This window comes from Macrobrachium nipponense, chromosome 7, assembly GCF_015104395.2.
Source record: "Macrobrachium nipponense isolate FS-2020 chromosome 7, ASM1510439v2, whole genome shotgun sequence".
Lineage (NCBI taxonomy): Eukaryota > Metazoa > Arthropoda > Malacostraca > Decapoda > Palaemonidae > Macrobrachium > Macrobrachium nipponense.
The window spans coordinates 115997442-116012672 of NC_061109.1; positions in this window are offsets into that span (position 1 = coordinate 115997442).

Below are 15231 nucleotides of genomic sequence, written 5' to 3' on the forward strand. Positions count from 1 at the left end.
TTATAGAAAAAGTTACATTTAAGATTATTAGTGTAGGAATGTCTTGAGTTTTTTATGGTGAAGTCTGCTCTCATCGGAATAAAGTTCGGTTTTGTTTGCACTCTGGATGTTAAGTTGAATTTTTTAAATAACGTGATTTTAGAAGTTTATTGAGCCTGTTGGACATAATTGTGTGGTTTCAGAATTTGTTATACAAAGATGTTGAAGTATTAAAACTCATTTTAGGTTCATAAATTATAAGGGTTTGTTGTGGATAAGTGATGCATAAACAAGGGCTTTGAAAGGGTATATGTAGAGTGAGAGATTGTGATATTTAGGCATGATGAGTCTAGTTCATATGTAGTGTAGGTGAAAGTGATGCGATTTATGTGGACAGTCTGCTCTACATAGCTTTTAGAATAGTGTCATGGTAACCCTTTGGCAAAGATTGGTAGTCAGAAAGAAAGTGGAAAGTAACATTTTCAAAGTAAATGTTACAAAATGACTTACCAGCCCAACAGAATCTGTGTTTCTGTTTAGAGTTTCTATTAATTCTTCACACCCAGTCGTTTTATCTATAGGAATGGAATATTCAAAATAGAAGTCTTGTAGGGGTGTTGATGGATGAATCCTCCCTGGCAAGGAATATTGCTATACGTATATTCATATGTGGCTGTGAAATGTTTCATTATGTAATTGCTTTGGGATTTATCTAGCATTTTGTTAACATTTCAAATCACTGTTACTAAAGAAGTATACAACTCAAAGCATTGTCACTGAGGATAAATTTTTTTTATCATAAACCCATTACTAAAGTTAACCCTCATTTGAGGTTGACACAAACCCCAGCCACTTTTCTTAATCAGAAGAAAATTGTTTGCTCTGTACAAGCACTTTGCATCTGCCCAAACAGTTCCTGAAGTACTAAACTGCAAAGAGCTTTACTTTTTCTGTAGCATATAGGTAATTAGCCCCTACTCTTTAACACATTCTGACTAATTTGTTTTTGTCACAAGTAATTAATTTGCAAACTTTTTGTAGTAACGTTAGCATTTATTATTTTAAATCTTATTAGCATTTCTTATTTGAAATATGATTATGGTCTTGTTGGTTATGTAGAAATTTTTATTAAATTGCCAGAAGTTTTTCAATTCTTGTTGAGTGGTTTTTCACTTTCTTTCTAGATGGTATTTACCATGAAAGAGTATACAGTATCTTCTAAACTTAACAGATGCCTCTTGGTTCTGGCCTGCTAAACTAATTCTGTTGTGGAAGACATTCCAGGCTTTGCTGAAACAATTAAGATATCCCACACCTAACAGTAATTCGTTATTATTTTTAGCTTGAAATGAACTGCACTTCGTCACTCAACTTTTAAGATTTATCAGGAAAGTGCATCATTCTTAGAAAGGTAACCTAGCAAAAAGCACAGTAAAAATGATGACAGCTAAAGACCTGTGACAATTTGATCGGTTACTGTATTGTAAATACCTATTGTGGTTATGAGATGGAATTGCAGCTTTCAAATGTTTTCCTGGTTTCCAAGTGTTTATTCATTCCAGACGCATTAATCATAAGCAGCCTTGTTTGCATGCCATGGCTTTCCAATTGTATGAATTGTTAGTCCCTGAAAGAATAACTGCACTGCATAAGCTCAGACTACCTGCCTCACACCTTCGATAGTCAACATTTCTTCTTGTGACATCTGTTTTCACATGTAATGTGAATTGCTCTGCCAGGATTTTTTGTCATGCCATTTGTTTTTGCTGGTTGACCTATATTTGAGTTCTGTGCACTTATCAGCTAATGCTTCTAAATACTTTGAAGTAATCAAACTGGAGGCCGACAACATGGGAGGTGATGCAGTGACCTGGAAGGCAGAGATGATGTCACAACAAGAAACAAAGATGACACAGACAAGTGAGGCAGTGCCGCAGAGACAACTGGGAGTGACATCATAAGTGGCGATGACGTCACGGCTTCCCCTCGATCCGAACGGGAAGCAGAAACCACCGGCAGAGGGATACAAAATGGCTGACCCTGTGACATCACTAGCAGGGCTGACGCCACAGCTTCCCTCTGACTCGAAGAAGCAGCAATACAATATGGCTGACCTCGGCTACCAACGAAGACGAGGCCAGGAGGGGGGAGGGCCTGGACAGCATGAGGAGGGGAATAGAGAGCATCCAAGAAGTACGTCGGCAACCCTCCAAGGAGGGTGGACCCCGTAGCCCAAGCAGCCCCCAGAGCTTTGCCATTTTGGATGCCTCGGAATCTGAAGTAAAAGAAACTGATGAAAAAGCCTCCTCCCTCTTGGGAATCAAATTAACCTCCAAGGAAGAGGGGCTACATTACATAAACCAGCCTGAGGGTCTGACTATACTTCCAACGACGAATTGATGGAAGAAAAGGAAGGGGACAAAGGCACAACACTAGCATGGGGTGGGACAGTGGCACGATACGAAGCATCAGGAAGAGAAGAAAAACCCTCCCACGAATGAAGATTAGAAACTATGATGTTCCTCTTACTATAAAATAACTTCCACTGATCTCTAGGCCATGCACAGCATTCCGTGCAGGGATTCGTTATTGTACAAACGTTAGAACGGCACCTACTACAAGTGACATGTAGGCCCATCACAGACAAAGCCAAAAAAGGGAACACAGAAAACCTGGAGTTCCAGGGCACGCACATTGACGAGGCCGAGAAGGAGCAAAAGAAGCCATAATAACACTACACATACACTCAAACACAAGCGAAAACGGACAATGAACCAGGCAAAGGCCGAGAGAGGTCAACCACAGCTCTCGTCCAGGCTGTTTAAGAAAAGACTGACGCTGTGGCGTATGTCCTTGACCACTATCCACCCGATATACACATGCTTTGCCAGATCTCACAAGATTCCTTTCTTTTATCTGCAATTTAATCAGATCCATAAAGGCGCTAGAAATTATCCTATTGTTAAGACCGAAGATTTGTAGCTATAAAAAATACAAATTGTCTTAGAAAATTTGTCATTTTTATTATGTGTTTAGCTACATTTCAACATGTTGGGCCTCTATATGTTCATGAGTAGGTCCTCTGTAAGGTATCTTTGAGTACCAGTTAGGTTTGTAGTTACAGACTCCTGTTAGGTTAATGTGGTTTATAGAGTTTCATTGTGATAGATTACCTTTCCTGTTTTATATAAGTAACTTGCCAATTAATTACATTAGCTAATTGTATTTCTACTTAACAGTTTAGAGATTTGAAATTCGTAGTAATGCGTTATTGTCTAAATGTTGTTAATAAGCTCCGTCCACTTTCAGGGTTGGAATAGGTACAACACTGTTTAAGAGCTCAATTCATTTGTGCCACTGAAGGAGTGAACTTCGGTTATTCCCAGCAGCTTTAATTTGCATTTGGTCACCGGCTGCACTATTTTCATTAGCCTAGGTTCTGTTATAACTGTTATTCACATTAACACATTTTTTTTATATTTGTCGCCAGCTGGTTACTTGGTCTCCATTGGGTGATGTGTTCACTAACTTTGATAGTGTTAGCACTATTTACTGGTAGCATAGGTTTTATTAGTCTGTTTTTTTCACGATTATGACTTTTACGACAATGCCTGACAAGTATGATTCCCAGACAATATGTAGTAATAGTTTACCAGAATTGTGACATGCAGGGACTGGGGTCAGGTGAAGTGGAAGTTAGAAACAGACAGGAAAAGAAAGGCGGTTCCTAGGGCCGAAGCTAGGAATGCAGCTTACCTAGAATGTACTCCTAAATTTGGTGTAGCCAATTTACCTGTTTTTCCCTCTGCTGTTGTTTTATCCCCAATAACTACTAAACCCCTCCTTTACCCAGCCCCATACTTCCTAACCTAATGCCATCTCCAGTCTTGCACATGTTGATCAAAGATTTAGCCTAATGGTTAGTGATGTGGAGCAGTTGGGCTCCTCAGTGAAAGTCCTAATGGACAATATTTGTAAGCAAAGTGTCAGTGAAAGTGCATTGTTATTGGAGGTATCTGCCCATCCCACTAATGCTGCTAGGCAAAAGTCATTGTCAGGCTTCCATGCACCAGGAGAAGGCATACTGGGAGCCGAAAGGAGGTTGGTGGGCTTTGCCTACGGGTAGGTACCCCATCGGTCATGACTGTTGATCGGTCCCAGGCCTGTGGACAGCTCTTAGAAAGGCGTCTGTAAGGATATTGATTCCTCCCCAGACACGAGGTGCCAAGGGCATTTTTCAAAAGAAGTGCTGGAATACTCATATGCTAGACAGCCAAATCCTATCGTAAAACCCTTGTCTGCAACATGAACCTCTAATGTCTTGAACATCCCAAGCACACAAATTCTGTAAGACTAAAATATTACCGCATTCCCAGAAAATGTATAACTAGATAAAATCAAAGATACATAAAACCTTAATGTCATAATACAAAAGTTTTAAAAATATCTTCAATATAATAATTGTAAAATGTTAAAGAACAAAACGTAACTGGCCCCTCCCTCCCTGAAGAGGCTATATCCCCTTGGGAGACGGACCAGCATCACACATAATGCAGTCAATGACAAAGCAGAGGAAAAGGTGTGAGGCACATCTACTGCAATTTGTATCTGACAAAATGGAACGTGAACATAGGAATCCTGGAAGGCCGTCTAAAATCTTTCGCAGCCACTAGACTTCTGGATAAATATGAAACAAACCACGGGCTTAGGTAAAAGATACCAGCTTGGTGGGAGGAGAGCAGAGCAAGGTTCTAAGCCCGGTCGGTGACCAGCTTCCACCTCATATATGCATGAGTTGCCAGTTGCCACAGGTTCCTTGCTTTATGATCTTTGTTTTTTAACTGGTTTCTAGCTTGGGCTAGATTATACTATTGTTGAGACCGAAGGTTTGGTAGCTATGAAAAATACAAATTGATTAAAAATTTGTCATTTGTCAGGGAAGCCTCCCATATTTGGTTTTTAAGGTTAAGCATCACTTTAAAAATTGGTTCATGTCTTAAGACGTAATCCATAATTGTGATCCTACTCCACATTTTAGGAATTTTGCATGTTAGGAGAATAGACTGTATACTACTTTGATATCAAAGTTCCCATCTCATAGTGGGTAGGCACCACCACCACCTCCATCCCGTCTTATGGTTATCTTACAGCCATTTGTCTGGACTACTTGAAAATAATTCCACTTTGCTGTCTGGCACCTCAGGTTCCATTGGCACATGCACAGTTCTCCCAGCTATTAGATGATTTACTTTTTAATGGGGAGTAAAGTGCTTGTGGTTTGTGAAAACCATATATTATGGCTATTGCAAGTAAAAACGTTTATTGAAAATTGCATTGTTGGAAATGTCATTGGAAAACTAGAATTTGAAGTCTTCTGTAAGATTGAGGATATTGCTATATTTTGACTAAATTATGTAATGTTTATTGAAAATGAGCAGGATTTTAAATCAATCTTATAAGGCAATTAGTATCAAAATGTCATAATTTGTAGGAGTAACAGAGCAAGAGAACCAGGTATATATATTAATCATCTCTGTGTGTACTTCAAGTTATTGGTATGCATAGAGCTGAATGAATATCCTCAGTGGTCTGGTTAAATTAGTTAATAATAATATCATATTATAGAGAGAGTGTGAGTGTTAGAATTACCGTCACTACCAGACAGAGTTGGGTATTATTATTATTAGGACAAGATTTCATTTCCAGGAAATTTTATAGTGGTTTTGCAGGTCCCTTAATAGGTGTTTGTGGTAAAATACTTCGTGGATTTGCCCAAGTATGCTGTATCACTGGCATTTCCTGAGTTGCCCTGATTTTATTTTTCTGGTAGAGTGAATTCCTTCGTCGTATTTGCAGTACATTAGTTCTGAAACATTATGGTGATGGAGTCAAGGAAAAGGCATTTATACCTTTAGTAAAAAAAAAATATAAAAAAATATGTGATTTTTGGTGCAGTAGAAGTTTTTCCTGTTATAATTTTAATTGAAATCGCAAATTGTTATCTGTGTACATGCAATAACAAACCACCTATTTTTATCAATCCTATGATGTCCAAAAAGATTAGTGAGCTAAATGCTGGGTTTTCATGCACACACAAAGTAAGTTTTCCCAACCCATAAAAGAGCACCCACCACCCTCATCTTGCCAGATATATAAATTTTCCGCATGGTTATCTCTCTTTCTTATTTGAAGTCAATGAATATGCTTATGGTTCTCACTTCCTAATACTCCTTTCTGTGTTTGAGTACCATTCTCTACCCCCCAACCTTTACTATTATCATCAGCCTGGATTCCTGATTTTAAGATCTTCTAGAATCTACTTTTCTTTGATTTACAGGACCCTTTTGGTTCCACAAGAAGATATTCGGTTACTTGTTTATTTGCATCATGAATTCTTTTGCTGGTTGCACCTTTCAAGTATGTCAGCATTTCCATTTTTAATAACTGTAGAATTAATTTTTGGTAGCAAGGTTTATTGCGGCCATTAATTTAAATCAGGTGTTTTTTCTTAAATTAGAAATATTTTATATGCTGTAAGCCCATGCAAAAGAACTGTTTTCAGGCCATGTAAAAAATATATAAACCTCGGAACCTTTGACCAAGTTGAACAATTGACTGCATATTTATGCAGTATTTCCAAGAACTGTATAAGGAAGAAATGGGAGTATTAGATAGAACCATCTAATATTATCAAAATGCCTTTGTTCATATACAAAACAAACCTTTGGTCGTAACATTAGGAGAAATTGCAAGTGTTAGGAGATATAACAAACACATAGTGGAAAAGACGCAAGTATTTCCTCTGTCTCCTTCCGCAAAAGAAAGTAAGTAAAAAGTACTAGGAAATGAGCTCTTGCAGTAAGTTATTTTTAGATGCCCCATAATTTCTATGTACAGAGCATGAGCTTTCATTGTGGGGTATTGTTGTCACTAAATAATTTTTTTCATAAGTAGGAAAGTTCACTAAAAACCACCTGAAGATAACTATAACTTTCCTTGCAAATTACCATTCATATTTACTTTAATGGAAAAATGTATGAAACTACTAGGAGGAAGAATGCCATTGAACCCCTTTTTTTTAGATGAATGCAGCTATCTCAAATATGTGTATAGTATGGGAGCATGATGACCTGTTTTTATGGCCCGGTTCTTAAATTTAATCCTACTGTTAATGAGGATCTTCCTTTAAGGTTCTATAGTTAATGTTGTTGAAAATGGGTACTAAGAATTATTACACATTTTCTGTTCAAGCCTCAGAATTGAAGCATGTTCATTATAACTTAATTTGTGTCATTTCTATATAGAAGGTAGGTGCATGGGGTTCATGGGTATGATTTCAGGTTTTTGTGAGAAAGCAGAAGAAAAAGTTAGTAGGCCAGATGGTAACAGAATTTTGAATGCTTTATAAGTGACAAATTAACCAAATTTAAGAATTTTAAGTGAAATCTGCACATGTCTAAGCTGAAAGTCTGTGAATGTTAATATCTTGTGTTTAGCAGAAAGAAAAGTCCCAACGTAATTTTAAGGTGTTTAGTAGATTATGCGTGTTTTTGTTATTGATCAGCTGTGATTCTGTTTTTTTTTTTTAAGTTTTTAATTAAGTAATAATCAAAGATCTATAGTAAGTACTAGAGCTTTCCAGTTTTAAACAGATATACATATATACCTTGAAAATTATGAACCTCCTCAGATCCTTTTTTGATCTTATATTAATGTGACCCTTCATTGGACATGTAGTCATATAAAGATAAGAATATATGTGATTTATCAGCTATGAATGATTGAAATTCTCATATCAAATCTCATTACCTGTCAAGGAGATAACCAACAAATTAGATTTAAATTTGAATCAAACACACTCCAGTATTGGAACTTCTTTGCTAGGTATTATGCTAACTAGTTGACTGTTCCCATTACAGTACAGCACTGTATCTAGACTTTATGCATTCACCCCCTGAACCTCATGGCAACTTCCAATTTTAAACCCTAGTTGTAGAGGTTCATTCAACATTATTGTATGGTTATAAGTCTGAATTTGCTATGCCATTACTGTACGTGTTGCAAAAATGTGGGTGCCAAATCAACCAACACCTGCCTCATATACACATGAATTGCCAGATGCCCCAGATTCCTTGTTTTGCAATCTTTGATAGTTTTCAACTGGTTTCCAGCTGGCACTAGAAGATTATCCTATTGTTAAAACCTCAGGTTTGTTAGCTGAAAAATACAAATATATTGAAAATTTGTCATGTTTTATCAGTAGAACTGTTGTTGTTTAAAGTTATACGTAGAAAGTATAATTTCGCACTGCTTAGACCCATTTAAGTTAATAAGGATTATTCCTGAAACTGTTACAGTTAATGTAATATTAATTTATAAGTTAAGCAGAGATAATATTAATATGGATAAACTTTGAATCCATTTTCATTTCCAAAAAAACACACTTGATATGTTTTTGTCTTTAGCCTTGTGTTCCCTCATGCCAGTTGGGTAATATTTCAATAAAAAATCACAACTTAGTTACTCATTGCAAAAGATACATGTTATATTTGATAACAATATATGGTTTAGGAGATTCCTGATTTCAGTCATGATAACGTCAAGTTTTGGGCACAAATTCCTCGTGGAAATGTCTCCAGCATATACATAGCTATGAAAAGAACAAACCAATTTGGGCCTGTCCTATGAATACTGATAAGTATATTTGGATTGTATGGTTAATTTACTCTACTCAATGCCAACATACTCAGATAATTGGGTAGTCTCTTGTCCTAATGTACTTATAACTAATTATCCCTTCTCAAGAATTGTGGGAATCCTGCTGCCATTGCTCCTTTACATTTAGCACTTCTCGTGCAAGGTTTTGAAGTCAAACTCCATGCTGGTCCTTTGACATGTTCAGTTTATAGTCATTAAATTGAAGTTTGTTAGTTGAGTTTGATATTAAGAACAAACCATGTGGGTCATCCCTAGGGAGTGAAAACTGTTAAGTAACAAAGCTGTTTGTTGTTGGTAATCACATCCCTTCTTGTCCAGCTTCCTTTAAAGCTAATTTTCAACCTTCTTAATCTTGTAATGGATCTGATTATTTTTAAATATAGGAGACGGTTCTTATTGTTTTGTATTCAAGCTTGCCTGCATTTTTGTTGGCTGCCCTTTACAGAAGCAAGACTGCCCAGCAGCTTTTTTATCCTTGTGATTTTATTCACGTTCAGAGGACGACATGTAAAATGTATAGTTTCTCCAGAGGTGGACATTTCTTGCTAGTTTTACAGAAGAGATTTTGGAGACAAAACTCATACCTAAATTGCATAGATTTGTGCAAGGGACAGTTGAGTAAGGTTTAAAGTTGTGAGCCATAATGGGATGAATTATGTAATACTAGTGTGATCAGGTGTTCTTTGAGCTTGCCTTTTTAGAATCTTGTTGGTCAGTGACTCAGTCCTTTTTGATGTAGTTGACATCAAAGTAGAAAACATAGAGACCTTAAATCCATGAAGCTCTAGCAGATGTCATCTTTGAAATGGAAAGTCCATATCCTCATAGAGTTAGGAAGCTGGTGGCAGGTTAGGACCTGTATGCTGAAGGCTTTTGAGCTGTAATTTACTGGGGATAAGACTGGTTCTGTTAACTAAAAAGATCAAATGTTGTTGAGTTTGACCTTGATTGACGTGAGTGAAGGAATCCGGTTACAAACATGCTGACTGCAAATCAGGAAAGCTAGAAAAATGGTTATCTGTGAAATAAGAGGAAAGTAATGTGAAGTTGATCAATGACAAGGATTAGGTCACCGTGACTATTGACGAGTTAGTCACTGTCAAGATTAAGATTGCAGAAGAGATACAGTTTATGTTCAGAACCAGCACACGGGAATTATTGGAGGCTACTTTATCAGCGTAGCCAGTTTTAAGTTTTTTTAATGGTTTGTGGATTTTATAGAAATACTGTCTTGTAATTTTTATAGATATAATATTTTTTCCTATTTATGGCAGTTTTTAATTCCAATATAAATAAAATTTCTCGATTTTACCATTTTAAACATCGATCGTTAGGGTATGTAATTTAAACTCATTGTTTATAAGTTCCATTAAGATCATTATTTATATCATTTCCACAAAACTCCTTTATGTCTCCATTTTCATTCATTGTCATCATAGTGTTAAATGACTGTGGGTCTCAGTGCTTGGCTTTAAGCTTAAATCACATATTCCATTCCATTTCATTAGCAACCAGTTTCCCCTGTTCTTCAATCTTCAGGCACTTTGATGCTCGGAGATAATTTGAAAGCAAGTTAGCACCGTTGATTCTGTGATGATGAGGAAAGGGTAATAAAAAAATTGCTTATCTTTCAAACATCATCTCCCATGAAACAATAACTCCTAGGCTGCAAGACATGCATGGAGGTACCTTAAAACTATTTTTGTAAGATAGCAGATCTATGAATGAGCTGTAGCACTGGATTTTTTAGGTGCCACCCACAAGAAATTAACAAAACATTCTGGACTTCAGTTGCTAATATTGACATAAATACCTAACTTTCATCTGTTCATCCCCTCCAACCAATAATACAGCATAAGAAAAAGAGACAAGGGAGATAGTTTCTAGGAATATTTTATTTAAATATCAAGTTTCTTTATGCAAAATGCCATCTTCTAGCTGGAGAGTGAGTGGCATTTATGAAATATTGCAAAGGTTGCTCACCAAGTCAATAGATTATACTATGTAAACTTTAAATATGGTGACAAACTACTTAGTGATTGTTGGCTGAATTTGAACTGTTTTGTGTGAAAGTTAGAACTTCAGCATATAGCTTGAATTTTCATAATCAATTATTAAAACTAGTAAACAGCTATACATATGTATTTGTGGAACATAAAGTATTTCAATTTTGTATTAGGTGTTCATCTAGGAATTTCAGTGTTCTTTCAGTTTCCTTTTATTTTTAGATGGGTTACATTTTTTTAAATTGGTAAAACCTTTTGTAGGATATACTTTTGGCTGTGCAAATTTGTATCTGAGGAAATTTGGTAGGAAAAGTCTTTCAAGGATGTCCAATCTCAGTTTTGTAGTATCCTGGTTTTGAAATACGCAATTAGCACCTATTGTTCTTGGTCTTCATAACTAGGTAATGAAGTTTCTTTAACTGTCAGAACATTATTGAAAAATGTACTAGGAAAGTAATTAATTTTGTTCACCCATTTATGAAGAATGCAGAAATATAGTTGCAATGATATTCATTGTAAGAATCCAAAAGCTGATTCAGGTTTTATTTCAGTTTATGAGTTTTTGTTCTTGGTTTCGTATTGTTCAGTTAAGAGAATATGCATCTATAGAAATTATTCTTGGGAAGTCGTCCAGCATTTTGACGAACTAGAACAAAGTTGTTGCCAGTGCTCGAAGTGCCATATTGTTTATTCTTCAATAAAAGTTGATGTATGGGCTGTAATATTTTGGTTATTAGAATTTTTTTATGAATATGAACAAAGTTTTTTAATCGTCACTTTCATAATATAGGGATATAAAAGTCTGGGTTATTTCTAAGCAGGTAAAAGTTATGCATAAATCTTCCATTGCTGGGCTCCAGTGTTGCTAACATCTGTAAGTGTAGTCTCAAGATTTGTTTGGCAAAAGAAAGATAACACTGGCTAGTAACAAGGAAAATTATGGCAACTTTTAAGTGTAATATGAGATTTTATTTTTGGACACTTAAGTTAAATAACAATAAATGATGTTATTTGGTTTATTACTGCTCTGTTTGGTACTATGAATATTGAAAAGTTTGGCAGCAGCATGCATTTTAGGACTGAACATTGTCATCATGCAATAAGTCTGCTTTTCCTTAAATGGGGTTTGAAGTTAAGTGTATATTCTCTCCCTTGTTCCTGTCCTGTACACTTTATGCTTGAACTCCCATGAGGTCCAGTTCTTCTTGGACCTTCCCTATTGGTATGTTTTCCAGGCATCGTACATCATATTTCTTTGCCACAGCCTCATTCATGCAGTGAAGTCTTCCCATTATACTCTCCCCATAAAATTTAACACTATGTAGCTTCTTAACAAAATCCTCATTGTTTGTTATTACCCATGTTTTCTCTGTACAGAGTAGTACAGGCCTTATGTACCCATTATACTGGAAAGTATTTGCACTCTACTAACTGGATCTTTTTATGCATTGACTTCTAGCTATTTCTTTCTTTCATCTCAAGTGCAGGTACTGACCTCTTAATTCCGGTTCCAATGCCCATTGTACCCTAGGTAACCAAAATGTTTTACCTATTCTAACACATGTATAGCTCCAACATTTGGTTCTCCGCTTCCTACTTTTCTTCCCTGTTGGCTCTGTAGTATATTTCTGACACTGAAAATTTCATTGTACTATGTGTAGTGCAGCTCATAATCCCAAGCACCTCGGTGAAACCCTTTAGTACTTTAGGTACACGGAATTGTACTGGGTTCCCTGTCGCACCTTTCCTCAACAGTCACATGGCCTTTCTATGACTACTTTTTCCTTTGTTTCCTCTCTAGTCACCATAAGCTTGGTTTTACTGGAACTAATTTTGAATCCTATCATCGTGACTTCTTCCTCAGGCTATTTAAACCACTCCAGCTGAAAGTATTTATTTGTCTAGATACTGTAGTTACATTGTACTGGGAACATGTTGTATGGCTTGTTGGCATTTTCAAGTGTTAGAGAAGAAAATTAATAGAGCTTTTTTTTATTATCGGTGTGAACTTACCAAGTTTAATCTGTTCATTGCTATGCAGTTTTGTGATATTTAAATTAACGAAAAAGTTCAAACTCCTTGCTTATCTCAAGAGAAGTGCATGAGGTACATACCAATCTGGGTATCAAATCAATTCCTTTAGTTGAAACCGCAGAAATTTTCCTTGGGAACAGCTAATGACTCTCTATTTCATATACAGGTTGACAGTAACTAGGTCTGGGATCACTGTGGTGAGGAGTCCAGGATGACAGATTATTGATGGTTTAAGCAAAGTAAGTCGATTCATAACATTTTGGTACAGTTGCCCTAGGGAAGATGGCAGCGTTTGCTGCCATGAATTTCTATCCAGAAAAAACAGTGTGTATTTTAACGAGATATTGATTACAGGGAAGTGTGAAAACCGCTGCAGGTTGTTTCAGAACAGCTGGAACCTTGCCTTCAAATCTTACTCAACATATTGATGTTGAGTTGAAATATATGACTTTTGGTTTACGAATAAAAACATTTATCTGCTAAAAAAGTTTTATTCCCTTCGATGATTTGCGTTCTTGATGATTTGCTTACTAAATACTTATCTAGATGATGATGGTAACTGCTTGTCAGTCAGTTTCGAATGTTGAAAAAGTTGCTTGGCACTAAAGATGTTTTTATATGTGAAGGGCTGCAATCGTTGTCAGTTGGTTTTTAGCCTGAGAAGTAGGTACTTGAAAAATAATGGAACAACATGACCGCTGTACCTACGAGATTTTGATAAGTATATGCATGGTAATCGCTGAATATGTTAGATTCCCAAAGGTCAAAATGATTATTGGAAATATTATGTAATGTCTTATTATTTTTATTTTCTTATGAGAAGGACGCAGTCATGCTTTTACCGTTTTGTGAAGTGTGTTTTTGTGGGACAATTTTGTAGAAATGTGAAAGTTGTAACGCGCTGACAGTTATTGATCGGCAATCTTTTAATTGTTATTATTTTTTTGTAGTAACGCAGCGGTGCAGTTAACAATTGTCCAATTAATGAGACAAGCCTGCAGTTTGGCAAAATTATTAATTTTGTATGATTAAACAAATGCTAACCATGAAATTCTAATGTCGGCCGTTTTCCAAGATGGCTGACATGACATATGCGACGAATGCCGAGATGCTCATTAAAATAATGTAAGTTGGTTATGAACAGTTTTTATGCCTTTTCTATGGTGAAGCTAAATTGAAATGGAAAAGTAAGTAAAGAAGGGGATTAACCCATTGCCCCTTGACTAAAGAACAACAGCAAATTGAAGAATGCTTGGTTCATTCTATAAACGTTACATCATTCACTGTTCTTTGTTGTGATCGCGGCTTTAGAAATGGATGCAAGGAAAGTACGGATAATTTTGCACTTTCTGTTGTCCAACCCCACTTGGAAGGAAAATTAGATTCTGGATGACTAGGGATTCTTTTGCATCCTGCAAAGTTGTTTAACATGGGTAGCTTGGAGAAAAAATGAAAAAAACAAATGGGTATTCTGATTGTGATGATAAGAAAATAAGCTGAAGAAGTTGAAAGCTAGTTTATAACACTAGAATGTCGGTTTACGTTTTTCATAGACTCGGGAATTTCTATGTAAAATACCATATTTAGTTAGCTGTTGTCAGTCGCTGCTTGTTGAAGAAACATTGTGTAAATAAAGGGAAGTATGATAGGTGGTCTCCCTGATCTTGGACAAAGCATTTGATTCAGAGGAATAAATTTTTTTATTAAATTCATAGATATTTGAAATCCGTGTCTAAAGCGTAATTTTAAATGGAAATAGACGAAATTATAGCGCTATAAAATGAATGTGTAATCTTTTCTCGATTTAAAATATATTTTGACAGGTTAAATGACCTAACTGATGATGAATAAAATGGGCAAGCTAAGGGATTAATGGGAAAAAAAAAGTATGCGATCAGAAAGATTGCTTATTTTTGCTGAGTTGTGAATGCTCTGGATACTTCCTTGGCCATAATGAACACTACTTAGTTTGTGGAAGTACAAGCAGGATCCACGAAAAAGACTTTTGTACTCGACACAAACACGCTGTAATATCCATGAATGCATAGGCTACACGCACCGCAACGTTTTAGAGATGCTGAATACAGATGTAAGAAAAAGTTTTAGATAAGCTTTTTAATGAGTCTGGTTGAAAGATGTGGTAAGGACTTGCAAATGAGGTGGTGTGGTCGCAGAAAAAGTAAGATTGGAAATGTTGGATGAAGACCTAACATAGCTACTAGTTATGTGGTGTTTAGACAAAAACAACATACGGAGTCTTGCTAAAGTTGGTAAACAAATCGACCAATATAGTTGTTGCTATCCTTGGCTCAGGTCATTGCTTTTAATGAGCCGCCGCCTCCTGATTCTATCTTGAACGGCTCATTTCATAGGTATCTGCGAATGTTTTATGGGAGGATGCTGCTCTGACTACAACCCTCCCCCCTCCGTTATAGACTTATGACGAGGACAAGAGTTGGGCTATAGCAAGGCACTATAGCGCATGTCCACTCGA